We start from the raw sequence: 27,247 nt of genomic DNA, 5'->3' as shown, positions 1-27,247 counted from the left end.
TCAATAGTTTTTAAATTATTAATTATTATTTTAATTATCCTTTATTATTATATAATAAAATGTGTATTTTAATTACTCCTCATCTTAGTCTATATAACAAATACCATAGACTTGATAGTTTATGAACAACATACATTTACTTCTCATCAATTTGGGGGTGCGGAGATCCAAAAAAAGTCCAATAAATATTCAATGTCTAGGTATCTAGAGAGAGCTTTTCCTTGTTCATAGATGGCTCTTTATTGTTAATATGTAGTGGAAGGAATGAGCTAGCTTTCTAAGGTCTTTTTTATAAAAGCACCAATCCCAACCATCACAGCTCCATCCTCATGATTTAACTACTTACAAACGATCCCATATCTTATCATGCTGGGGGATAGATTTCAATATATTGTATTGTATTATATATATGTATTTTTGGTGGACACTAACATTCAGACAACACCATTTTAAATGCTTCATTATTCACAGTTTAGACTGCTCGTGCAAGGCAAAGTTTCTTGTGTTCTTGATTTCTCTAACTTGCTCTTCTGTGCCCTAGGCCTTAATCATGGCCTTAAGGAATGGCAGAAAGTCACAGGTTCATACAATATGGAAACTTGTATCTTCTATCTTTTATCAACATAGGAAAACATTCCCAAGTGAAAAGAAGTCAAGTATAATTGATTCTTCATTGTATTCATGATCTTTGAAGGCATTTTTGTCTTTGTATCCTGAGGCATCTGATCAATATTACTTGCTGTTCTTTTTGGTTTGTGATGCTCTGTAAAAGCCACACAAATCACAGAGTGAAAGTGAAGCATCCCATAATGCCCTGGGATTTACTTTCCCTAAAAATATTTGAATTTTTAAAATGTTCTTTGCCAAAACAATGATTAGATTTATTTTAAATTATCCCATTCAATTTATTGAGTGGTTCATATTTTATGAGATGTTACTATAACTCTACGTCTTGTGAACTATTGACTTGTCTGTTTTTAGATTGAAAAAAAAAATAGTCACGCCCTTCTCCAAGGTTTTGGTCTGAGCATTCTCTCATGAAAAGATAATAGACAGTATCATTCTAAAATTTGGACATTCTCTATTTTTTGGACATTAAAGTTAGCACAGATAAACATTAATCAAAGCCCTCCTACCCCAATAATAACATTACTATCTTTATCTAAACTACCCCCAACATTCATTCAGAACATCTGACAGAAATATTTAGAGGAGTTTACTTCAAGTCAGAAACAGACTGAGAAAGTCCAGCCTCCTGAATGTGAATCTAGAATGTCTTTCCTGTCTATTTTTTAGCTCTTTATTTGCTCTTTCTTTTGCTTTTTCAGAACTCAATTGTAATATCTTCCCTTCTTTGGAAAACTGGAATATAGAAACTGAATTTTATTTGAGCAACAGAGCTCAGATTGCAGTCAATATGCAAATAATGGGCTTTCTCCAGATAGGTGCTAATGCTCTCTGTCTCTTTATCTGATTCTTTCTGTGGGTCTCCTTCCCCTCTTCACCTCTCCCCACCTCTCCACTTCCCTTCCCCCAGCAATGACTTTGGCCATCTTTCAGCTCAGCCAGGGCAGCCCACAAAATTTGTAGAGCTCACAAAATTAATTCTCAAAATGGAAATGCAGGGCTTTTGTTTTAAAATCATTGGGATTATAAAGAGGAATAATAGGAAATTAAACCGAGCAGGGACCCTTCTAAGAATGGGTCCCTATGCCATTTTCACAAGTCACAAACCCCTAAAGGCTCCTATGTATTCTATCACATTTCCTTTGGACTTTTTTTCTTTTTTTCATTTCTACCCCTTCTTTTTTCCCTCCTCCTCACTCTGCTCTCAACTCTTGATGCCTTTCTCCTCTGTAATCTATTTCTGTCTCCCTTCCTTATGCTACTTCAGAGAGTGATTAAAAAGATGCACGCTTTGTATCAAGTTAAAGTGTTTTGTAATCTAAAAGCCAAATAAGTAATAGTGGTTAATATCACTGTTTTCCTTATCTGAACATATTTTCCTTTGGATTTCTTCTTCTTCATTGATTTTCTATTTTTTTCTCGCCTCATCAATTTACTGTTTCCTTGGAGACTCTCAATTTTATTACTGGGATTCTTATTTATTTTTCTCCCTTTAACTTTCTTTTCCAAAGCCTTCTTGTCCCTGGGGAAATACAGTATGTAAATAAGAATGGAAATGAAGACTGAGTGACAGAATTGCAGTCTAGCCTTCTTTTTCCTTCCCTTGAAAGCTGATATGTCTAGCAATGCCTAGGTATGTAAATAGACTATACACATCATAAAAAAGATATATTTTAAATGTCAACAAAATCAATATAAGTACAAAGTGGCTCTCTTCTGAAAAATAAATGAAATCCTGGTGGAATTGATCCTCATTATTTTCCTTTTACAGCTCCTAAAAGTACAGTATCATTTCTTTCCTGATAACTGCCCACTTTGCACATAAAACCCAACCATTCCTTAAAATGAAGTTTAAATTTGGTTTTATTAAAATATATTTTTCTGACTCAGCTCCAAGATCAACTGTTTTTTCCACAAATATATAAAGTCCCTAGAAGGAAAGAAAAGAACGTGTACATGTTTGGTGTTCATGTGTGTTTGTGGTCATACGCAATTAAGAACATATTGTCAGAAAGGAATCCAAATCCAAGCACATTTTAAAAATTAAATGCACCCTTGCCTATAATGTTTTTGCACACAGAATTTTCTACTACATAAATGGTAAGTAACTTCTCTTGCTTTGTTCATTTTATTGACATTCTTTGCATAGGTGTTCAACTTTTTGTCTTGTGTAGGCCTTACTGAAAAGGAATTGTCCTGAGACACATATAAACTGTATAATATAGTTAATGTATATAACTGAGAAACTTTCCATATATATATATATATAGCATTGAAACACAGAGGGCCATCAGCTTGTCAGCCATGGGTTGGCCACACCTGCCAGTCAGTACACTAGGCAAAAGAGAAGAGTACACCCCTTTATCCACTGGCCACTCAAAGAATCCAGGAGAGTTTAAAAATCAAATGTGCAGTATTATATTCTAATATTTAGACTTTTAAAGATTTAAGAACTTCAATACATTCAGGGTCAGAGACCTAGGGAGGTTTGACCAGAAAGAAGCCTGGCATTTGAGCTCTAATAAGGCACTCAGATTAATTTGAACTTGCATGGGACCGACCCAGGCACCAGGCAAGAAAAGTTATGATTTCCTGTCTAAAGAAACATATGTAATATACTATACTGCTCCTGACTTTTAGCCTTTTTTCAGTGGTGGAAAACATACATATACTACAGCGTGAACATTGAATTTGGACATTTATATACATACACCATTCAACTTTGGTTAGAGTTAACTCCCCAAGTTTTTTGTAAGCCCTCCAGGAAAGAATCTTCACTGATTGTTAACCATTTCTCTCATTCTTATTATCATGGGTTGTTTCTTCATTTTAAACAAAGAGTGGCATATTGTAGAATGTATATTTTTTTGTCTGGCTTCCTTGTCTGCCATTTGATTATGTACTTATTTATATTATGATATTGTACATAGTAGTATTTTTTTAAGCTTTCACACTTTAATTTTGAAATTTGCAGGCTTTCAACAGAATCTCCAACATGGTAGCAAATTGTACCTAAAGCTATTATGGAGCAGATTGTTTATAAAAAAAATTGGCATGTGATAGCAACGCACTTAATATATCTTTGGTCTAGGAAGATGAGAATACCCATTAGAGGACAAGCAATCCCCAGAATGCAAATTGCCATTTGAATTCTGCATGATTTCTTTTTGTCATGCTACTGTCCTTGGGATACTTGTCTTGGCCTGGAAGTTTTGAGGCTGTAGTTTAGGACTAGGGTTGCTTAATTATTTTTGTTTGAAAGAGGTGGAAAGGGTGGAGGTTAGATGGTTTCAAATTCAGATTTCTTAGACTTGCTTGACTAGACCTTGGCTGAAATTTTGCTGAATTATCTGGTGTGATTATTGGTGAATTCTTACAAGTGGGAATCCTACTTGGAGATGATTTAGACTCTGGAGATGGTACCAAGGAACTCAAGACTGATGGCTTTAAAAGCTGTAAGGACTTGGGCTGAGACAGGTAGCCCACTAAAACAGACTGACTTCTAATTTTTTTTAGCTTGGTCCTCTACACTTGACTGTGACATGTTTGAAGAGAAGAAAGTAAAAAATGATGTCACTACTTTGATTCCTTTCAAAATGGTGAGGCTCTTGAACATTCATGGCCATTTTGAAGTTCGCTCAGAAGATATCCTCATAGCTGCATCCATTGTGAAGTATGGGGTTGAGGAAAAAGCATGATCTTCCAAACCATTGCTGTTTTCTTGTTGCAAGACATGTGTAAGTTTCTCTTGGGATGTGCACTGCCCTGACATCCCATGGACTGCTCACCCACTGCGGGGTTCCATGCACTGTGGCTTTGTTAGCTTTCCGTTGGCATGGTCTGTGGGTTGGCAGGAAGGCTATAGTACCCAAGGGGGAATTCTTCTCCAAGGTGTTTGGGAATATTCATCAACATACATACTTTTTTACTCTTTTGATATTTTTATGACACTTTATGACAGTTTATGACAGGGTTTTAAATTGATGAATGAATAGTTGAATGTTTTCATCTTTTTTCTTTATTTCATCTTTAAGCTCTTTCATTTCATTTAATAATTTCATTCTTATATGTCTCATCAGCATCTTCTAGTTCTTGACTGGTTGGATACCATGCAATGACACACATCTGTCACGGGCATAGCAGATGCTTTAGTTTGAGTATCTCAGTTTGTATAGCAGTGCACTCCTGGGCCATGTGCTGAGGGGTCATCACATCCTGCATCACTGTATTTCCTGGTACATTTACAAACATCTTCTGAGCCTGGAAAGAGCAGATCCCTCCATAGCTCTCAAAATTACTCAAAGGAGCCTCTCTGGAAGGACAGCCTCTGATGAAGCCATTTTCTTCATGGTGACAACAGTGGTCAGGATTGCTGAGGCAGTAATGTTCTTGACCACTCAACCTCTAGGGTGATCTTTTCCAAAATTCTTCCTGAGACTGCCAAATATTTCTGTCTGACTGGTCGAAGTGTTTCATATTGTCCCACTCCACACTGTTAAGAGGTGTATCCTCAGGCAGATCCAGATCAAACATAAGATCCATCAGCCTTGAGGTAACAAGATCATTCAGAATATCTATGCTGTTCATTTCAGAGGACTCATAGCTACCAAAGAGTGAACATTTTCAATGGATTCCAAACCCTCTTCATCCCACATGTACATTTCATCCAAGCTATCAGATGGAGAGCTTTCAAATGAGGAGCTAGCTCTGTAATCCATATCTAGTAAAATTAAATTACTAATTTCCAGAAGTATGTTTTGCAAATTCACTTCTTTCAGACACACATATCTATCTATTTGTCCATTTTATTGAAGTCCTTTTCATTTTCCTTAGGGAAATCAAATATATCCTTTGATGATATGTTTTCATGCTTTGCTTCTTTGAAAGAAATTTCTTCTGGAGTTATTCTAGTTCTGTTGGAGTCTTCTATATCAATGCAATCATCACAAAAGTGTGCACTTAAATCATACTTATCAGAAAATGATCATCTACAGCATTACTCAGTTATGTCATTTTAGCATCATGCTTCATGGGCTGGACATTTTTTGTTTGATAATTTACATTTTCAATTAGTTCTTGGCCTTGTATTACTGTCCTTAGCCAAATCTTCAGTCTCTTCATCTATGTACATGTCAGCAGGTGAGTTTTTATTACTGTCAACTGAAAAAGTCCCAGAAAATTGAGGTCAGCTAGTTTTCAGTAGAGAGGGAGGAATCAACCTATAACCTAAAGAGGAAGTTACACCCAGGCCATTTGGTAAAGACAAATTCTTTCCACTAGCAGCATGAGGCCTATTAAATCCATACCCTAAATGTTCATTGCCATTGAGTACTTACCACTGCCAGGAAATTCTTCTTAGTATAGTTGGCTGAAGAGGCACTTGAGAATGTGACCTCCTTATAGATAAGGAAGGAAGGAATGAATTCTCAATGGAATGTGAAAAACTGCGCACATCATTTTCTAACAAGTAATAGATTTAGTGTTGTCTGGGGACTGTGCTAGGCTTTCTTCAGAATTCCTTCTGGTGCCAGGAGCTTGTTCTAGGCCTTTGCACACTGCTATTTGATTGGTTGCTATAAAATCCATTCAACTATGATTTTGGAGCACTGATCAAAGAAAAGGAAGTTCTTCCCAATAATGCACCTTTGGTGAATTTACCCAGATTAGATGGCCAGAAAATGACTTTTGGTTTTAACCCTCTGTAGATGACACGAATACAGTGGATGACTTTGCTAACTTTGCTAACAATCCTCCCTTTATCCCATTTTCATTAAACTTCAATTTAATAGGATCATGTTTTTTCAGGATCAATTTATCATGTGAATTTTGAGTATTATTAGGCTTTTCAGTACTTTCTACAGTGCTTTGGTAAATTTATTTTCTTTTCTCCATTTAAATGAATGGGACAATGAGCAATCAGAGGAGCCAGTTTTAGACTTAATTGTTCACAGTTAGTACTCTTGGCCATTCCTAATAAAATTGACATTGACTACAGTGTTCCTCTTACAGATTTTGCTCCATACTTTGGGAACTTGGGACCCAAAAGTGTCTTAATTTGTGTTTTTTCTTCCATGAGCTATAAGATATATTTGTTCCTAGAATGTATCCGAATGGTATGTGAGCAGGCTGTGCTCCCTGCTCAGCAGTGATCTGGCTGCAGGAAGTCCAGGGACCTAGGTTTGAGACTGAAGGTGAGGTGAAGTATGTGGGCTGGAATCCTCAGCTACAGCAGCAGCCAGCATTGTACCCACAGCTTAAGGGAGAATGGAACTCCTCAGTGGCTGAGTCCTCCCATATTAATGTAATTATATACCCATCAAACTGCCAATGGACACTTGAGTTTGGGGTGTTGTGAATTAAATCATTAGGGGCATTATTATACCTATCTTTTGTCTAGTGTTTTAATCTTACTGTTTATTTATTCAGTATTTATTTCTTTTCTACATGTATTTTGTAAAGTAAATGATGATAGATTATTCTTATATTTTTAGCCGGGATAGATATTCATCAATAGTTTTCCAAAGTGATAATACATTGTCAGTATGTGAGTGTGTAGTTTTAGCTTATAGTTGATGTCATTAGTCTTTTCAAACATTCTGAATGACATTGCACTATGGTTTTAATTTGCATTAATCTGTAATACATAATAATGTTGGTCTCCTTCCATATTGTGATTTGTCACTTGAGTATCCGCTTTTGTGAAGAGTCTATTTAGGCATTTTACTCATTGTTTTAAAAATTTGGTGTGTTATGTTACCTTTATTATACATTTTTAAAAGTTCTTTGTGTTTTCTTGACATGAATCATGACACATGCTTGTCTTGTAAATATTGTACTTTATGTGTTAGTTTTTCACTTATAATAACACCATTTAATTCACTAATGACAGAACCAGAGGTTTTATTATTTTACCTCCGACATTTAAGCCCATGCTTAATCTCCAGCTAAGTTTTATATAAGGTATGAAGAGGGGGTCACATGTTTGTTATTTTATCTTTTTTTGTATACTGATAATCCATAATTCCAACACTGTTGACAGATGGGTCTCGTTGTTACTGTTGTTGTTGTTATTGTTGCTGTTGCTTAATGGGGTGATGTCGGAAGTAAGCTCAGCTTGCCTCTTCTGTGTGCAGCTCCACAGGGACATAGTAACTTTCTCCAGGTAACAGGTGAAGGGACATTGAAGCCTAGCATATACTGTGTGTTTTTTTAATGTCCTCTTATTTTGTCCAATGGAAATATTTTTTCTATTCTTCACTACCTTTCCAATGGAAAAATGATGTATTAAATAAAAAATATAACCAAGTAAAATAAGTAAGTAGACATGTCAACACTAGTTATTTCTTGTAGTCTAGTATGTAGAATGTTTTTATTCACATAAGAAAAATTTATTCCTGGGATAACAGTACTGCAAAACTGTCTTAAACAAAGACTATCTCTATTTTGTTTATCTTGATATGTTGAAATGTGGCTTAATAAAATAACTAGATCGCTATTGATTTAGCTGGCACATCAGTCAATATTTCTAGTGTGATGGTTACAAAGAAAATTACTGAAATATTCAGTTTGTTTGATTTCCATGCCTTTGAACTTCCTGTCCTTGTTGGTTGTTATCTAGAGATGGCAGTGGGAATTTTAAAAATAACACAACCAGGACCATTATTATACATGAGAAAGGTACTATGGACAATGTAGAAACAAGAGAGGTATATCTGAAGAGAACAAGAGCATTGGGGTAAAAAGGAGAATCATGTTCTGCAAAGTGACTAAAATGTACCCATACCAATATAAGGTCTTTTCTTAAATCTACAATAACCTCAAAAACTTTTTACATAGTGTTCAGGGTTTTTGTCCCTGCCAAATTTTCAGTGGGTCATCTATAATGTTGCAAGCCACTAACAATCATTGGCACTTGGCTTAGAATAATTTTATCATTTATTTCATTGTTAAGCTATTAGATCAAGGACATTGTGCAAGATGAGTCTTAAGAAATAAATTGGAAAACAAGAATCTAAGGCTTCAAGGAAGAGAATACTACTGGAGTTGGGACCAAAGTTTGAGGTCCCTAATGGGCAGAGTAAGAACAGTGAGAAGAAGATATTGCTGAAGTATTTTTCCCAGGAAGCACCATTTTCTCATTAGAGAAAGATTGTAACATTCAGAAAAAGAGAAGCATCCAGTCTTTTGTGATATCTTCAATAGAATATTTTTGCTTTTATGAAAAATTAAATTGGAGCAATGAAAGAATAAACCAAATAGTTAAAATACTTTTATATTAAAATATAAAACATTGATAAGAGGAATTTAAATTGAAAAGAATAATTTGAATACATAAATTGGAAGAATTAATATTGAAATGGTCAGACCATCCAAAGTATTCTATAAATTTAGTCTGAAAATTATCAAAATTACAATGCCATTTCAATATAAAAATAGATAAATATAGAACCACAAAAGACTCTAAGTACTTAAAACTTGATCAATACAAATAAGGCTAGAGGCATTGCACTTCCTAATTTAAAATTATAATATTAATTTCAGTAAGCATAATTGTATGGTACTCAAAATCAAAAGATATGTAGACTAATGGAACAAAATAGAAAGCCCAGAAAAAATACATATATATTCAACTAATCTTTGACCAGGGCACCAGTAATATGAAATAAGGAAAGGGAAAAATTAGCATCTTCAATAAAGAGTGGAAGGAAGATTCAACATCCACATGCCACTACACAAAATTTTAACCTTATCTTATATAATTCACAAACTATATGTCAAAATATCTCAAAATGTGTTGACAATTATGAACATGGAAATATAAAAACTTCTAGATTAAACAAAGAGGAAAAGTTATTTGGCATTGATCATGACAATTTTTTTCATCAAAAATGTAGTAGACAAAAACAAAAATAAACACCTGAGAAAGTGCATCTAACTAAAAAGTTTCTGAACAAGAAGGTAAACATCAACAAAATGAAAAATCAATCTATGAAATGGGAAAATGTTCGTAAACCCTGTATGTAACAAATGATAGTATCTAAATTTTTTAAAAACTCATATAATGGAATATCAAATAACCATGTAATTAAATTACAAAACAGACAAAGGATCAAAATAGACAATTCTCAAATTTAAAAAATTCAAATGGCCAACAAGCATAAGTGTCACACATCTCCAATCATAAAAATGCAAATCAAAAACCACAATATGATATCTCCTCAAAACTCTTGAGTTTTAAATTATCAGAGATGATAGATAAAAATTGTTGACAAGGATATACAGAAAAGATAACCCTTCTACGCTTTCACTGGAAATGCAGATGCACAGAGTCATTGAAGAAAACATGAACATTCTTCAACAAATTAAAAATTAAACTTCCATATGATCTAGTAATCCTACTTCTGATTGTATATGCAAAACAAAAGAAACCAGGATCATAAAGTGATACTTTCACTCCATCTTTACTGCAGTACTATTCCTAATGGCTAAAATATACATATAAACTAAAACTTTTTGATGAATGAATGAATATAAAATACAGTATATTTATATGCACATACTTCCTATCAATATACACATAATGGAATACTATTCAGTATTAAAAAGGGAAATTCTACCATCTTCAACAACGTAGACGAATACATTAGCAAGCTTTTCTGTTGCTGGGCCCAAATACCCAAAATCCACAATATAAAAGATAAATGGTGTTTCAGCTCATGGTTTCAAGAGATTCAGTTCATGGTTGTCTGGCTCCAAGGCAGGAGCATCATGACATAAAGAATTTGCAAAGCTGCTTACTTCATGGTGCCTGAGAAGAAGAGCAGGGGAACAGTTCCAGAGAGGAAGGGGTGAGTTACCTCACATGTACTCCAAGGTCATGTCTCAAGAACCTTGCCAGACACCCCCAGATGTGTGCTTTACTAATCTCTTAGGCAGCTCCCAAACCAATCAGGATGACAATTATGTTTAAATGTCACATCCCACCCTTAGTCAAGTTGACACCCGAATGGATTCCCATAAACCAAACTTAATCTCCAAATGAATAAAGATGAGAAATTCATAATTTTTCCTCACATGACTCAAATACCTTGCGTAAAACAAAACACAATTATCCCTTTCCCAAAGTCTCAACAGTACGAGCACTACTAAAGTATGCAAATCAAGATCTTCTTTGAGACTCAAGACAAACTCTTATCTGTGAACCCCTGTAAAAATACTAATAATAATACAAAACAAGTTAAATGATTCCATGATACAATCCCACAGGATAAACATTCCCATCTAAAAGGGGGGAGTAGAGTAGTAGGAAGAATAGGACCAAACAAGACCAAAATGAAGCAGGGCAAACATTCAGTCCTGTAGCTCCATGTCTGACACAGAAGAAACATGGCTATAAAATGGAAATTCAAGAGTGCTGGGGAAGGCCTACCCTTATGGCCTTACCAATTACAGCCTTTGTGGCTTCTCTCTTGAGCTGGCTTCTCCTGTGTTCTGCAGTTTCCTTAGCAGGCATTTCGGGCTTTTGGCATCTCAAATTTCTTGTGGTCCCCACTGCACCACTGGCTTCATTCCCCAGCTTTAAGCTCCCTCTTCTCAGAGGAACAGTGCCTGGCATCCCTAGCCTTCCTTTGAAATCTAGATGGAACCCTCTTTGACCTCCAAATCATTTACATTATGCATGCTTGAATAACTAGCATCATATTAACAATGTCAGTGTGTGCCACCAGGTCCAGCATTAGCCAGGATCCCTTGTATCATGGCCTCTGAATGCTTGGATGGGTAAACACAGTGAAATGAATCCTATGGAACCAATTTGCTAGATGACCCTTCAGAAGCAGGGGACCAAGGAGTTCTCCTATCAAATGAAATGTTTATACTTTTGTACTCATATCTGCAATGGGTGGGGTCTTGTTGGTATCTGAGATGCCCTCAAGTTATCTTTCTTTTTGTCTCTACACAAAGTACTTGGTTTCTTTTTAATGTTGGTAATCTTTTCAGCAGCTATACTTCCTTTGCCCAAACATTACACATGGTTCCTTAGGGCCAAAATTTAAGTATTTCAAATATTTTTGCCCTGCTAACTATATAACCATGACATAGCTTGAACATTGAGCTGCCTTGAAACTTCCTCTACTGGATCACTTTAAACTCAATCTCTCCCAAAGTCTCAGATTACAAGAAAAATGTAGGCTTTTTTTTTTTTTTTTTTTTTAAATCAGAGAGTAACATTCATTGCCTCTATTGAACACATTCCTATCAGCATTCTGGTCTTTGAATGTCTTATCAAAATCATCCATCAGACTCTGCTTACAGAATTCTAAGGCTTCTCATTCCTACATCTCCTAACCTTTCCAAACTTCTCCTCCAAGCCAGTTTCAACCACTTCTGAATCACAAGCTCAACTCTTGTGAATGGTACCCACTTTTCCATTACTAAGGTAAAATATCAACACCAAATTTTTTTGAAAAGGAAATGGTATATTTAGCTCACAGTTTCAGAGGATTTAGTCAATGGCGGACTGGCTCCAAGGGAGGAATATCATGCTGTCAAAACATGGCAAAACTGCTTATTTCATAGCAACAGAGAAGAAGAAAAGGGAAACAGTGTTAGAGAGGACAGTCCAAGGACCAGATATGGATCCCAAAGTCATGCTTCCATGACTTACCCAGACATACCCAGACACATCATACACATTCTTTTTTTTTTTTTTTTTTTTGGTACCGGGGATTGAACTTGGAACCTTGCGCTTGCAAGGCAAGCACCGGAACCACTGAGCTAAATCCCCAGTCCTTTTTAGGTATTGTTTGTTTGTTTTGTTTTTGGTACCAGGATCAAACCCAGAACCTTGTGCTTGCGAGGCAGGCTGTGGAACCACTGAGCTAAATCCCCGGCCCCAGACACATTCTTTACTAATCTCTTAGGTGACTGATCCCAAGCTCTGCAGTTGATAATTAGAACTTATCATTACAATGAAGTTGAAACATATCTTGCTAAACAAAATAAGCAAGACACAGCAAGAAATGTTGCATGATCTCATGTGTGGAATCTAAAACAGTCAAAGTAATAGAAACAGGATAGTGATTACTAGATGGTGGTGTAGAGGAAAGAATATGATGATGTTGGTCAAGGGACATGAAGTTTCACTTATGTAAGAGAACAATTGTAGAAACTGAATGCATAGCATTGGAATAATATTTTAAATACTGTATTGTCAACTTGAAAATTACTGAAAAGCTAGAGCTGAAGTACATTTATTTCTCTCCACACACATACACACATATACATTAGCTACTACTATGTGATGTGATATTTGAAGTAATTTGATTGTAGTAATAACTTAAAAATATATATTTACATCAAAACATCAAGTTGTGCATTATACTGAAATACAAAGAGTGGATAGATAAGCAGATTTTTATATACCAGTGACATTTTTAGAAAGCATAAATTTAAACTGAGAGTAGAAATAAACCCTCCAACTGTTTCATGTCAAATAGTCATACCTATGTTTGTTTATTAGAAATAGGCATCTATTCTTTCATTGGTCATTTGTTTATAATATTTTATTTACAAACACATCCACAAAAAAGATATTTATATTTTTCTAGCCAGATATGTTTTCATTCTGTCCTTTTTTTTTCCAGTAAGATAATTATGACACATCACATAGAAAGATATGGGTAGCAAGACCTCCACTGACTACATAGCTTGTTGAAGATCGAGGTGCAACAATCTGTGGAGGAAAGCCCAATAGTTGGAGCACACCACTGTGTTAAGATACTGCAAATCCAACATTAGCTGTGCCCTCACCTCCATGCCTCTGTGATTTTTCTCTAAGACTAGAAGGGGCCAATCAATAGAAGACTTCTTAGGAAGTGAAAATAAGCTTTGGCTTATTTCAGTTGTGCAGACTTTCAGAACAAGATGCCACTGCCACTGATGAGTTTCTTTTAAATGACTGTTTTCTCCAGCAGTATTTTATAAATGGTTGTTGCATTAAAGAGAAAATGAAAGTCCCCTGAAGAACACACTCCACCATGCCTTTAGTGTCTTTCCTGACACATCTGTGAAGATGGATGGATCCTAAAGAGCTCGGTGCAAACTAAGTGAGTCACATTTGTCTCCCAGAAATGTTTTATATGGTGCAAAATGTGACAAAGGCCATTACAGAGATTATATTTCCCAGCAATGAATCTGCTGTCCATCTTCTGCTATTCCAAACATTCAGAAAATTGCTACAGAATTACTTATGGCCCAGAAAGCAGGAAGTCATTGACTATTCCTTGAGGATAGGGCAACGACAGTAAATTTCATAAATTTAAAGTAGGTGTTGAAAAATAAATAAAAATAAATTGTCGAAACACTACTCAAAATTTTCCAGAGTTTATATTGATAATCAGTTATGTGTTACTGACTATAAGCTAAATTAACATTTGAAATTCTGCAAAATATAGATTTTACATTTTCCTCTAAAACAGGGTTCATCTTTACAGTGTATCTGTTTACATATGTTACAATGCTCATGTTAAATCAACTAAAATCCTTCTACTATTTATTATTAATTTGTAAATTGGGAATGTAGTCTTAGCATTGGAAGGATTACAAATTGGGATGACACAAATCCAGCCAAAGTATATGTATATATAGTCAACTAGATTATTTGATGCCCATTTGTGCATATTAGCTGTAGATACACTAATAGAGTGAAATAATTGTCATGTGTCCAGGAAGTAAGCCTTCTCATGGTGTTCTTTAAAGGATGAACTGGTAATTTAGCAAGAAACAGAGATGTACTTTTAAGACCTTAATTGATGCACTAAAAATGCACACACTGTTAATTAAAGCCATATCACACAAAGGCAGGAAAGGTGTTATTTGACTCAATATGTTCATCAACTCTGACTTTGCTTTCTCATGTTCTTACTGGTTTACATGCTGTGTTTGTGTTCCCAAACTCCTCAGATGCAAGGTACTTTCTGGACATGTCTTTTACAGAGTTTTTAATCATTTCCATGATTTTATCTTTTGCATCTTCCAGTAACAACACAGTGTAGAATATCACTGTATACACAAATCTCTTCTTCTCAAATCACAGGTTTTTTTACTTTCAAGTTAATGTGGTCCTAATTTCCTGTGTTCCTGGAATAGATCCCTGTGCTACTTGGGAATGACAAAAACTAACTAGAATGACAGTCAAATGCACCCAAAAGTAACAAAACAACAAAGGCCACTGTTTCTTAACTTTGAGCTCATTCTCTTGAAACAAATTGTCTGCATATCAGAATAACTTTAAAGCTGATTGCAACTATAGCACTATCCATCATTCGTTGTTCCATTATGTTTTCCTTTTCAATAAATGACTCAATCCTAGCTCTTCATTCTGCCTTTCACAACTTAAGTGAGAGAAGATAAGATGCCTAATGGATGTAGTCCCTCCACTACAGTCATGTGAAATAAAACAAAAAGTACTAAATGATTCCACTTTCTGTCACCAAGATGGCTAATGAATGTTCTCTAGGAACATTTTTATAGTTAAAGAACTTGAGGTAGTATAGTGAGCAAAGGGAAACAAAATGGCTGATGCCAAATATAATATAGATTTGATCTTGCATTCTCATGAAACCCATAGCTGGTACACATTCCTCTATTACTGGAAAATTCAGCTTACTGATTTCATCTGAATTCCTAGTCACTTACTGCCATGCTGTATATTAACTCCTTAGAAATAATCAATATAGATTGTTTTAATGTTACTACATTCATAAAATGTGTGCATGCATATGGTTATGTGTAATATCAGCATCATGTATAGATATACTTATTCATCTTAATTTTACAGTCCAAGTCTTATAAATTATAAAGGAAGAATTACGCAAAACTTGGTATGAGAAAGAACTAAAACTCTACTTTTTAGCAATTAGATCATGATGAAAGACCAGTTGATTGAATTGACTCCGAGCAGAGAGAAACCTGGAAATAATGTCAAGAGCTCAAGGGAGAAGAGCTAAGTTGATAAATCAAAGTCTTAAACATGCATCTTTGTTAGATGAATGAAATGATCATGAGGAAAGTAAAATAAAGATAAATAAATCTGTTTCAAGTCAGAAGAGCTGAAAATTTCAAGTTCCTAATTGAGCCATTTGTTTTCTTCTATTTTCTTCTACTTCACATGTCAATCCAGTTTTAAATGATCTGTAATGTTTCCTACGCAGTAGAGGAAAATAAAGTACAATTCTCCATACACCATTTCCATACTACGTTTAAAACACAAATGTATCCATATTTTTAATTATTTGTATAACAGTAAAATATCTACTTATGTTATATACTTAAATATATATGGTATGTATCTGTATTTTCATTGTTACTGAAATTGTTGAATTGTGGGAATCACATATGATTCTTCTATAATGAACTCCCGCTCTAAAAACACATGGGAATCCATAATTAAAAGTTGTTTTCCATCACACAAAAAAAGTTGTTTTCCTTCAATTAAGAATTAATATCTTATTAAAAATTTTAAAAACCTTCAGAGTTTATAACAATTCAAATTTTTTGTAGTCATTTATATCACAATAATTGAAGGATATGGAAATCAGTATTTATAGAAAGGTCCAGGTAGGTATCCCTTTTTGTACTTATCTCCTATGGCACCAAGGGTGAGATGTTTATTGTTACTATTACATGTAATTAAATAAGAATATTTTTTGCAATATTGTAGCATGGATATCCAAAGTTGTAGTTTAGATGTCCAAAAATTAATTATAATATACTAAGGTAAACGATATCCTCTGCATACAGCATATTAAATCCTGGCCACAAAATGTTCAATCAATGTAAGCAGTTGGATTATAAGTAAATCAATTATTAAAATAATTTCACACTTAGGGACATAGAAAGATTTGAGCAATCTTAATGTGGAATCTCAGTTCTCACACTGACTTTGTTCACTTGAGCAGATTTCCTCCTTTCTCTGAGGTTTTGTCTCCTAATCTATGCAATACAGGGAAAGATAGGTAAGCTTTAGATATGCTACATGAAATTCTGTGCATGACAGGTACTCAAAGAATGGTAATCATCATTGGAAATATCACACTGGCGAAAGCTCAGGAAATATTTGTGGAATATCACAAACTGTACAATTTGCATCTTAAATATAAATTATCATCTATAACCCAAATCATTGTAATCTCAGTATTTCCCATCAAGAGGCAAAAATTAGAAATTCCTTCTTTCTGTAGTCACTAGGAAAATGTATCTACACTGACATATTTCTCAAATAAAGAAGATAATTTCAGCTGGAAATTTAGCTCAGTGGTTCCACCACATGCCCCCCAAGCATAAGGACCTGAGTTTGATCCCCAGTACAAAAAAAAAAAGAAAATAATTTCACAGTTTCAGTGAAACCATGCAAGGGGACAAAGTAGAGTTTTAATCATTTAAGAATCAAGGCGTGAATCTAATTGCTAAAATTCAGACATAGATGTTTTTTATTTATAAGAAATAGAAAATTCATTATCGTAACCATTATTACTATTTTAGAAAATGTATTCTATATGAGGCATTGTATTAAGGAATCCTTAATTTTCAGTCTCAGAACAGTGACAGGTAGGCACAGGATCATCTCTGCGTTACACATGTGAGTTCCAAGGTATGATTGCAGAATGGAAGTCTGCTGGGAGTGTGAAATCAATAAATGAGTAGATGAACAAATTTACTGAATAACTGTCCATGTCAGAAACATTAGTTAGTGATATACAGTTTGGAGTTTGGAAGCACTTAAATCTAGAGTTTGAAATAGTAGTGAAAGCAACAATAACAATGACTCAATTCAGTGTTATCGCTCAATGTCATTACTCAAACTAAAAACAAATCAACCCTAGGACCTGTGCTAGGCTTCAGCCTATATGTGCACAGGGAAGGGAAAGCCATGGATTTCAAGAAAAATTAAAGCCCTTGTATTCATATGCATTCAATTTCACTGGAATTAGTGGCTAATGACTTGATTCTATCATTCTCTCATCTCCACATTTGGAATACTTTGGACATACTACTGATTCCTAGGTTCCTACTTGAGGAGCACTAGAATAGAATCTCTGGAGATTGAGCCATATTTGATCAGCTAGAATTGAAGGTGGCTAAGATACTTAAATCCGGCCTTGTGCGTAAAGGTGAAAATTGAAGTTTTCCTCATATTTGCTCCTATGCCTGGAGAATAGTACCCTGTTTAATTTTAAAAATAAATAAATAGGTGGAAAAATTTTAATTGAACATTCCTATCAGTCTTGACTTCCTAAGTTAACACTCACATTTTTTGATTCTTAAAAGTACTCAATGGTTCCCATTCTTTTAATCCTTCTGATCTAGGTCTCCCCCGGCCAGGCTGTGTGTCATATTCCATGACTTGGTGTTCATAGTTCCCTAACTCCATCCCTCTACTCAGTATCCCAAAGGCAACTGTGGAAGTTAAACTACCATGTGTCAAATTGATTGATGTGGGAGTTGCTTAGAGATATGATGGGTACACTTTTGGGTGTGTGGGTTGGTTATGCAGGCATGACCTCAGGCATTGTATATGGACCCTGAATTCTTCCCCTTTGGCACTGCTTCCCTGCTCTGTTTCCCAGCCACCATGACCTGAGTGGCTTTGCTCTTCATGCCCTTTGCCAGGATATTTCTACCTTGGAGTCTGCTGACCATGGACGGAATCTCTGGAAATATTGAACCACCTTAAACCTCTCCTCCTTTAAGTTGTAGGTGTGAGGTATTTGTGTCTCAGCTACAGGAAATCTGATTAATACATCAAGCAATAATAAGAGGTCCATTCAGTGATCAATGGAACTTTAAAACCTAGATGATCTTTTTTTTTATTTTTTGGTACCAGGGATCGAACTCCAGTCCTAGTGCTTGCACAGCAGGCAGCGAAACCACTGAGCTAAATCCCCAGGCATAGGTGATCTGTTCTTATAGTCTTATTTCCCATTTACATCAAACATACATATAACATATTCATTTACAGACTAACAACCTCACTACATGAGTTACCTATTATTCTAGGTATACAGTATCTTTTCTTTTCTTTCTTTCTTTTTTTTTGGTACCAGGGATCAAACTCAAAACCTTGAGCTTGCCAGGCAGGCACTGTGCCTCTGAGCTAAATCCCCGACTAAACAGTATCATTTTAGGAACTTATTTTACAGGGAGAAATGGAACTTAATTTGGATCTTCATAATGCCTCATTTCCAGTGGTGTATAATTTGGAGAAACTGGATTGTGGGAAATACAATAATGGATCTATAGTTACATGAAAACGGTATATATGAAAATTTCTTTTTACCAAATTAGTAGGATATATATCTTACTGGAGCAAAAACACAGAGATACATTAATTTAACACAATATTGATTATAAATTTTCATTAGTTTGGGGTATAAAAGTACTGCTATTTAATAGTGATGATGATGATATTAAACAGTATATATTTTGGGGGTATTTCACTAGGCATTTTTAGTTTAAAATCATTATACTTATGATTTATATAATTTTATTTTTAAATGAACACAAATTAATTTACTTAACTATTCTCACTGAGCTAACCGATGATGACTCTTCAATTTGATTTAAGGATATGGTACCTTCACAAGTGACCTACAATTTTAAGTTCCACTTATGGACAGAAAATATTATGATATTTTAGTATAGAAATTTACATTTTTTTCCAGTCATGATTAAGTGAAAATTTAATTAATGGATCCTAACATCTCATTAAATTATGGAGGAAATATATAAAATACCATTTCTACTAAAAATAATAGTATCAAATATTAAGAGTTATGGGTACATAGAGATCTTTGGAATATATTGTGATTATGAAGATTCTTTGTTCTTTCTACTTGGTTTTGTTTCAAACATTTATTTAGTTCTGTAACTTATACAAACATCCTTGAACTCCTTAAAATAATAGAAGGCAGAGTATAAAGTTTAAGAAAGTGTCAAATAAACCAAGTACTTTTAAAAGAAAAAATATACATAAACTATGATTTAATTACCTTGTAAAAGAAAAAAAAAGAATCCTACTACCATTCATGGATTAATTCAAATAATGTGGATAATAAAGAAAATTTCAAATATTTGTTTTCCTTGGTTGAAGTCAGGTACAATAAATTATAGAAATATAAATGGAAAATTCTTATGGTTCTGTATTCACTGCAAGGGATGGAAAAAACAGAACAGAACAGAATCCTGCATGTTGGTCTTACAAAATAAGTTAACATAAAATTAAAAAGTGATAAGCATTATAAGGAAGGAGATTTTTTGCTCCTGTTCTATTTTCTGCCAGATCTTACCAAGAACAGATAACTGGCACATTATTACATTTTTGACAAAAAACTGATTGCTGAAGGAGTCAAACAATCAAGTTAGCTTTTACAACACATGAAACTTGAGGGTACTATTAAAAATGAATAAAGTATAATTTAACAAAAAGAACAACATCCAAACAAACATATATCACTTTAGTTTTTTGTTATCTTGCTATTCACACTTCATTAAACTTTCTCAAATATTTAGATTCTTATACATTTGAGGGAAAATAAAAGAAATGGCGGGATTGCCATCATATTAACCAACTGAAAGCAGTGAAGTGCTAACAATGGTCTCTTTTTTGAATTTAATTTTTTATTCACTTATGGAGTTTTAGCAGAAATCCTCTAATACAAAATTATCAAATTTAATGGCATAAGTGAGCCTGGTAAGGACACAAACATTTCTTGGTTTCTACTGCTTGAAGCTGGAGAAGTTTAGTAGGTAGAAACATTTTTCTCATTGAATAGATTGGGTATGAATCCCTGTTTCCCCACACTGTTTTCTTAAGAAAATAACTTGAAAATAATAAATATCAATATTAAAATTTACTAAAAAATGTGGACAATATTATCTTAAGGACTTCGTGTGAAAATTGAATAATATTATCCCTGCAAACTAAATATTTCTTCTTCTTTTTTTAATGTATTGCAATCCAGCACGAACAATGTATCTAAAACTAGACTTTGACTTAGTACAATTGTCTTGCATGTTTTATATGTTCTTTGGCCTATTATTCTGGTTTTCAGTCTGTATATATAAAATTATCTTTACAAGGTTTTACAAGATAAATAAAAGAATCTGATGCAGGAAAACTGAAAGGGGGGGTCAAGGGAGAGGGAAAAAGAAGGGAACTGAAATATGTTAGGTACATGTACCAGTTCCCTACAGCGAATGTAATCATTATATACAGCAAACATGTACTAATAAAGTCACAAACTAAACATTTCATAAGCTATGTCTTATTCAAACCAGCATTGTCAACACAGAAGAATGTAATCAGCTTATACATGTTAAGCCTTTATCATGTTTTGTCCTACCCGTTATAGACATGACTATGAACAAAACATATTAAAGTTTCAACTCTCAGAGACCTTCAGTTCTTGTGCTAAAAGGCACACAAATAATAATGAAGAATTGTAAATAGTATGTTGGTTGGTGTTGGATATTATGGGAAAAACAAATTAGGAACAGTTGACTAGACTTGAGGAGAGAAAGTGAATGGTGTGTATTTATAAATAAAATAGAGGTAAGGCTTCATAGAGAAAGTGATGTTTAAACATATGTATCTTTCCAAATTAAATGTGTGTATGAAAATACATAAAATGTCTGATGTAGGGGATTTCTCACTCTTATATTTTTTCTTATATTTTCATGTGGGAAAATACATGTCCAATATAAATTATTTATATATGTAGTTCTGTACCACATGGTCCATCTTCATACACATATTTATAAATACAAATAAAACAAAAATACTTTTGAATATATTATATATTTGTGCATTTATACTTTCTTGTGTTTATATATTATTATCAAATTTTTATGTATTTATATGGACTTTTTAACTATGTGCTCTTATTTCAAAGTTTTTTCACAATATTATCAAATAATGTATTAGGAATGGCTAAATTGATACATACAGAAGAAAGTTTACTGAGATATGTGTTGATCAAATCATATGTGTATTTGAATACAATTATTATCACTACCAATGACACATAGTCATTAAACCATCTCAAAATATTCCCCCTTATTTGCAACACATTTATTTCATCAATCTTGCCATTTTATTTTATTCTTTGTTTTAGTATTACATTCTAATGATACATAATGATTACATTCACTGTGGTAGTTGGTACAGGTACGTGATACTTCTTAATTATTTTTAAATCTTTTCCTTCCTCCGTTTCCTGTTTCCTACCATCCCTCTTTTATTTTTCTCTTTAAATTAAATGTATTTTGTTTTCCACATGTTGTGAAACCTCAAAATACTTAACTTTCTGTGTCTAATTCATTTTACTTAGTATTATCATCTCAAGATACATCCATTTGCCTATAAATGGCTCAAGTTGTTTCTTATTTATGGATGAGTAATACTCCAATGTGATAGGCATATATACAAATTTCCCAAGATGAATATAATTACTATGTATCACAAGTACACATTAGTAAAAATTTTTAAAATTACACTGTCTTTATCTACTTTATTCACTGAATCTGGCATTGTGTGACTTCTGACTTCCTCAAAACCAAAATGTCCTGCAAAGGATGAAGAAAATGTGGGTTTTTTTTAAATAAAATGGAGTACTACTCAGCCATAAAAATGAGAAATTAGAGACATTTACAGCTAAGTGGGTGCACATTGAGGTGATACTCTTAAGTGAAATAAATAGGACACACATGTATAAATACCGAATAGTTTCTCTGGTGTGAGAAACTGAAAGTGTAAATAAGGACTAAAATGTATAATAGGTAATGTGAAATAGGAAGAAAAAGGGCAAAGGGGAAGGGGAAGTGGGAGGGGTAGGGGAAAGGAAAGAAGAGAATGGAATTACTATGAGAAAATGGAAATTGGAAACAAAATCTTTGTAAATAGGGAGGGATGGAGAGGTTGAAGGGAGGGCTGGACAAGGGTGAAAAATAAGAACCAAGAGAGATTATGTAAAGGTGCAAATTTTCAATGATGAATGTCATTATATTGTATACCTAAAATGTGCTAATGATTAGAATGAATAAGCAATAATGCAAAATAGGAAGAAAAGGTCCAAAGGGGTAGGGGTAGTGGGAGGGGCAGGGGAAAGGAAAGAAGGGAAAGGAAAAATGCTGAGAAATGGAAAAAATAGAAACAAAGTCTTTGTAAATAGAGAAGGGTGGAGGGGGTGCAGGGAGGGCAGGGGAAGGGGAAAATATAAGAACCAAGATGCATTATGTAAAGGTACAAAATCCCAATCAGAAAAGTAAATGTGTTGTATACCTACAATGTACCAATAAAAGAATTTAAGTAATAACAAAATGTCCAGCAAAGGTAAACATTTTGAATCAATTCAGCACATCTCAGCAGTTATAATAACAGAACTAAAGACATTGACATAAAAGGATTTCCAGAACTGCTTCAGAAAGAATAAAGAAGGATGAGATAAATGTATTTAAAGCAAGAGGGAAGACTTGAGGGGGATTTAATGGCAATAATGTGTCTTTTACTGTTATAAATTAAAAAAATTAAACACATCATATTTTTTAATCACACCTCATGGTACTTTGTGCATTTAATACACACTATATGTTGCAAGTTGCAGTATAGGAAGATATCCAGAAAAATTCACAGATTCTTGGTTGGACAACAAGATAAATGTTAGTGATAGGAATAGCAATAAAAATATAGAAGAAATAATGGGCAGAGAAGAAATAACAGATTTAAACTAGAAGTGAACATCTTCTCGGTAGAATATAGTGAGGTTGAAATTTCAAGATTAGCACCAGTAAACAATTTTTTATGTACTTCTCAGCTTCTGAAGAAGCTATTGTATCAGACAAAAAGGTTTTGAATGTAATCATACTTGATACCATAGAGTAGGTACAATTATCAAGAGTGTATGTAGAATAAGAAAAGAACACACTGGGAGAAACTGTCCGAGAGACTGAGACTGTGAAAAGCTATATAAAGAGAATGAATATTGTAAAATAAGATCAATAACTTTTATTAATATTTAATCAAATAATACTTTTTCTTATTTCATTATTTAAAATTTAAGTGTTCAATACACATTTCCATGGTACAGAATTGTTTATAACAAGGCATTATCAATCTGAACATCCTCATGGCCATGCCTACTAATATAGATTTACTACTTTTATGAATTAGGAAATGTAATATACTTCATCCTTGTGGGTAGTGGTTTGAGAGAAGAATTATATTTATGATGTTCATTGCAAAGAAGCTTAATTCTTAGAACTCCCAAAAGTTTAGAGATAAATAAAATAAAAGTACAAATATGTGGTTACTTAAAATATGGCATGAAAGATATAATTTTAGGGAGAGACATACTATACAATCATATTAGAAGACTCATTGAAGAACTGAAAGAGCTTGAAAGTTTGGAGACAATGATTAACAAAGCAAAATAGACATGATGACGTGACTGGGAGGTGACAGGCATCTGCCAATACTGGCAAGATGGATTACTCAATTATGAAATACACTTCACCTTAAACGGCAACTTCAGGAACTTTGAATAGGTAATGTTGGGCAGGGGCTCCAGTGTAGCCATGCAGATCAGCCACAATAACTTTTACCTACCACTTGCCACATTAGAACAGCTGACTAAAATAATAAATTAAAGCAAAGATGAGAGTTTAAAGAACTATAAAAAGCTCATTGTTTTTATTAGTGTCTTAGTTACTTTTCTCTCATTGCTGTGACAAAATATCCAACATCCAAAGTTAAAGGGAAAAGGGTTTATTTAGCTCACAGTTTGTAGAGGTTTCAGTCCATAATCAGCTGGCTCAAAGGCAGGGTGGCACAGGGCAGAGGAGCAACAATTCCTGGTGGCAGAACACAGTAAAAGAAACCAACCAAGGGAAGTCTTCCTGCTCCTTTTACCTTATCCAGAGTACTTAGTGTTGGTAGCCCTCACACCCTTAATCCTAGTACCCTCTGCCTAGCACTGCACCATGAATCAATCACACATTCTAAATTTAGATTCAGTCATCTCCTGAAAAAGCCCCACCTAAGACCACATGAGGCTTTGGGGTGACATCTAAACACAAGCCATAACAATCACTGATGAGATCATGTTTAGCTGTGACAGGTGGTGACTTCTTAGAGTTCTGTGGGTAGCCTGGAGTTAATAGGTTGAAAGCAGATAAATCACAAAGTGGTAGACCTTAGTTTTGATAAACATAGTAATATGTCCTCTATTATGTGTCAATCTAGCCTTGGTTATTTCCCCTTTATAACTTGAAATTACTTGCCTCATGTCTATATTCCTAGCTAGAGGGTGAACATCTAACAATGCATTATGGTTTAAGTGAACCCACCAAACCAGCATGTTTTTGTCACCTGAATATTTCTCCATAAATATAGCATGTCTGAATCAGTAATGAGAAAAATAAGACAAGTTATAGACTTGCAAAGATTCCTCTTTTATCTTTTAATTTGAAATTTCGATAGACAATGTGCACAAATACAAAGTTGGGTAGAAAGAAATGAAAAAACAGAAAATATAGACACATAATGGATAGTACCTCTGTTTTGGAGACACACTGCGTGAGGACTGTGGAAAAAATGAAGGAAATGCGGTTGGGAGGGGATGAACAACAATAGGAGAATGATATGGAAGTAAAAAAAAGAAACTCAGCTTCAAGAGTGAAAAACAGTAAAGAAAATACCATGGATAGAAGCACAAATTTAGGTGCAGTTAAGGGAAAATAATTGTGGTGATTTCCATATCTTTATCAAACAGAAAGTCAGGTCATGGACTAGGGATCAGAGGTTTGTCAGAATGAAGCACATACTGATTTTTGCCTTAGGTCCAAAGACTAAAAGGCACTGGTGCTTAAACATAAAATGTAAATTTATTAGACTAATAAGGCTAGTGCACTAGGCATTTTTCTATTTAGGTATGATATTTATTTGTTCAGCTGCAGCTTTTCTACATTATTTTTTTACACTGATCAAAGTATAGATAACATTAGTCTTGCCTTAAAAAAGTAGAGCTGCCCTCTTTCTGCAATAACTTGAACTACAGGATTCTTGGAAATGATTATGTGAGCTCTTTAAATTTAAGTCTAAACTTAACCTTTAACCCTTATTTATGGGAAAGAGAGGGAGAGGATGAGCTTGAAGAAAAACTGGCACAGCAAACTTAATTGAGACTTCGTTTTGAATCTTATGAAAGCTGTATTCTTTTATTTTCCAAGAAATGAAATGGAAAGTGTAGCCATAAATTAACATTCTCCTTTACTGTGAATCCAGTGTCATAAATTGAGTCCTATGTCTGATAAATCTTTAAGCAGGTAGTCTGGAATTTATGCTGATGTTCCATGCTCACCATCTTCTATAAATTTTGCCTTGGGTGCTTTGTAGTCAGGCCATGGGACAACTCCTGTGTGACTTGTTAGGTTGCAAAACTACTGATGTAGCCAATTAGTTGGCTCCATTTAGAAATACCAATATTACGCTTCAAATACAGTGTTGCTAAATCGGTTTCTCTCATCCACTCTTATTTTTAACTAATTGAGCTAGAAGCAATGGATTATACATATTTGTTGTTTTGCATATAAATTGGAAATTATTCCTTTCCCCTACCTGGGACTGCAAATACTGTTTCCTCCACTTTTGTCTGAATAGCAATCTCCATCTTCAGATGAGTCCTGTCCAAATTATTGGAAAATTATAACATTTGGTGGCAGCCTTCTTAGAAGTGATCAAGCAAACTTCCCCAAGTGAAAATTATATTTTTTAAGGCGGCTTTATAACTTTGATGGCTTCAAAGGTCAAGTTATTTCTTTTCTTCAATTTCAGGACATGCTGTGAATCAATCAAATTTAATTCAACATAAAACCTGAGTCCCATAATTCACCTCCTACATTAACTAATGTAATTAAACCCATGTCGCTAAATAAAGTGCTGATTACCTTGTCCTTTTGGAAAATGTACTCCATCTGGATTTTCTTTCTGTTTTCTGTTTTCTTTAGTTTAAAGGGGTAGCTTTATTTTTCTTGTACTGAACATAAAATAAAAGCAATTACTCAATGAGTCTTTGTACTTGCTAATGAATCTCAAGCCCACTCCCCACCTGTTAGGCATTGGACCATGGTAAGCAGTAGTCGCCTAAAATGTAGATTGGTTACTTCTTGCCTTCAAAACCTCACTGAAAGTTATTCAAAGGCTGAGGAAGAGCTCAATGTCTTATATTCTTCTTGACTTTTCCCCAGCATCTCTACTTTTAATATCAGGAGTTATGACCCAAATTAGGCTGACTCTACTATCTCTGTACTTAATATTTTCATAATACGTTCCACAATGTTCTTGTAACTTCCAATAAATTTGCTCTAACCTTTGCCTTGAACCTCCTCCAATAATTGGCTGAGTCACATTCCTATACTGCTGCTTGAGCAAGGCTCAAGGCCCCGTGCAAAGTTTCTTCTCAGATGAAAACTGTTCTGAGGTCACTGAGACTACTGCATGCAAAGTGTACACTTGGACTTTTCTTAATGCTAATACTTTTTGAAAACAAGTTTATCTGGTGAAAAC

At 34.2% G+C, this 27,247-nt stretch overlaps 1 pseudogene; it reads right to left on the bottom strand.

Annotated features, from left to right (window-relative positions):
- Positions 1–3,698: 3,698 nt before the first annotated feature.
- On the bottom strand, positions 3,699–6,700 carry LOC101700982 (serine-rich coiled-coil domain-containing protein 2 pseudogene; annotated as a pseudogene).
- Positions 6,701–27,247: the final 20,547 nt, after the last annotated feature.

Source organism: Heterocephalus glaber, unplaced genomic scaffold, assembly GCF_053883595.1.
Source record: "Heterocephalus glaber isolate CG9 unplaced genomic scaffold, H.glaber_assembly_v1.0 deba00000470, whole genome shotgun sequence".
Classification (NCBI taxonomy): domain Eukaryota; kingdom Metazoa; phylum Chordata; class Mammalia; order Rodentia; family Bathyergidae; genus Heterocephalus; species Heterocephalus glaber.
Note: the sequence above shows the minus strand (reverse complement) of the source record. Positions and strands in the feature narration are given on the sequence as shown.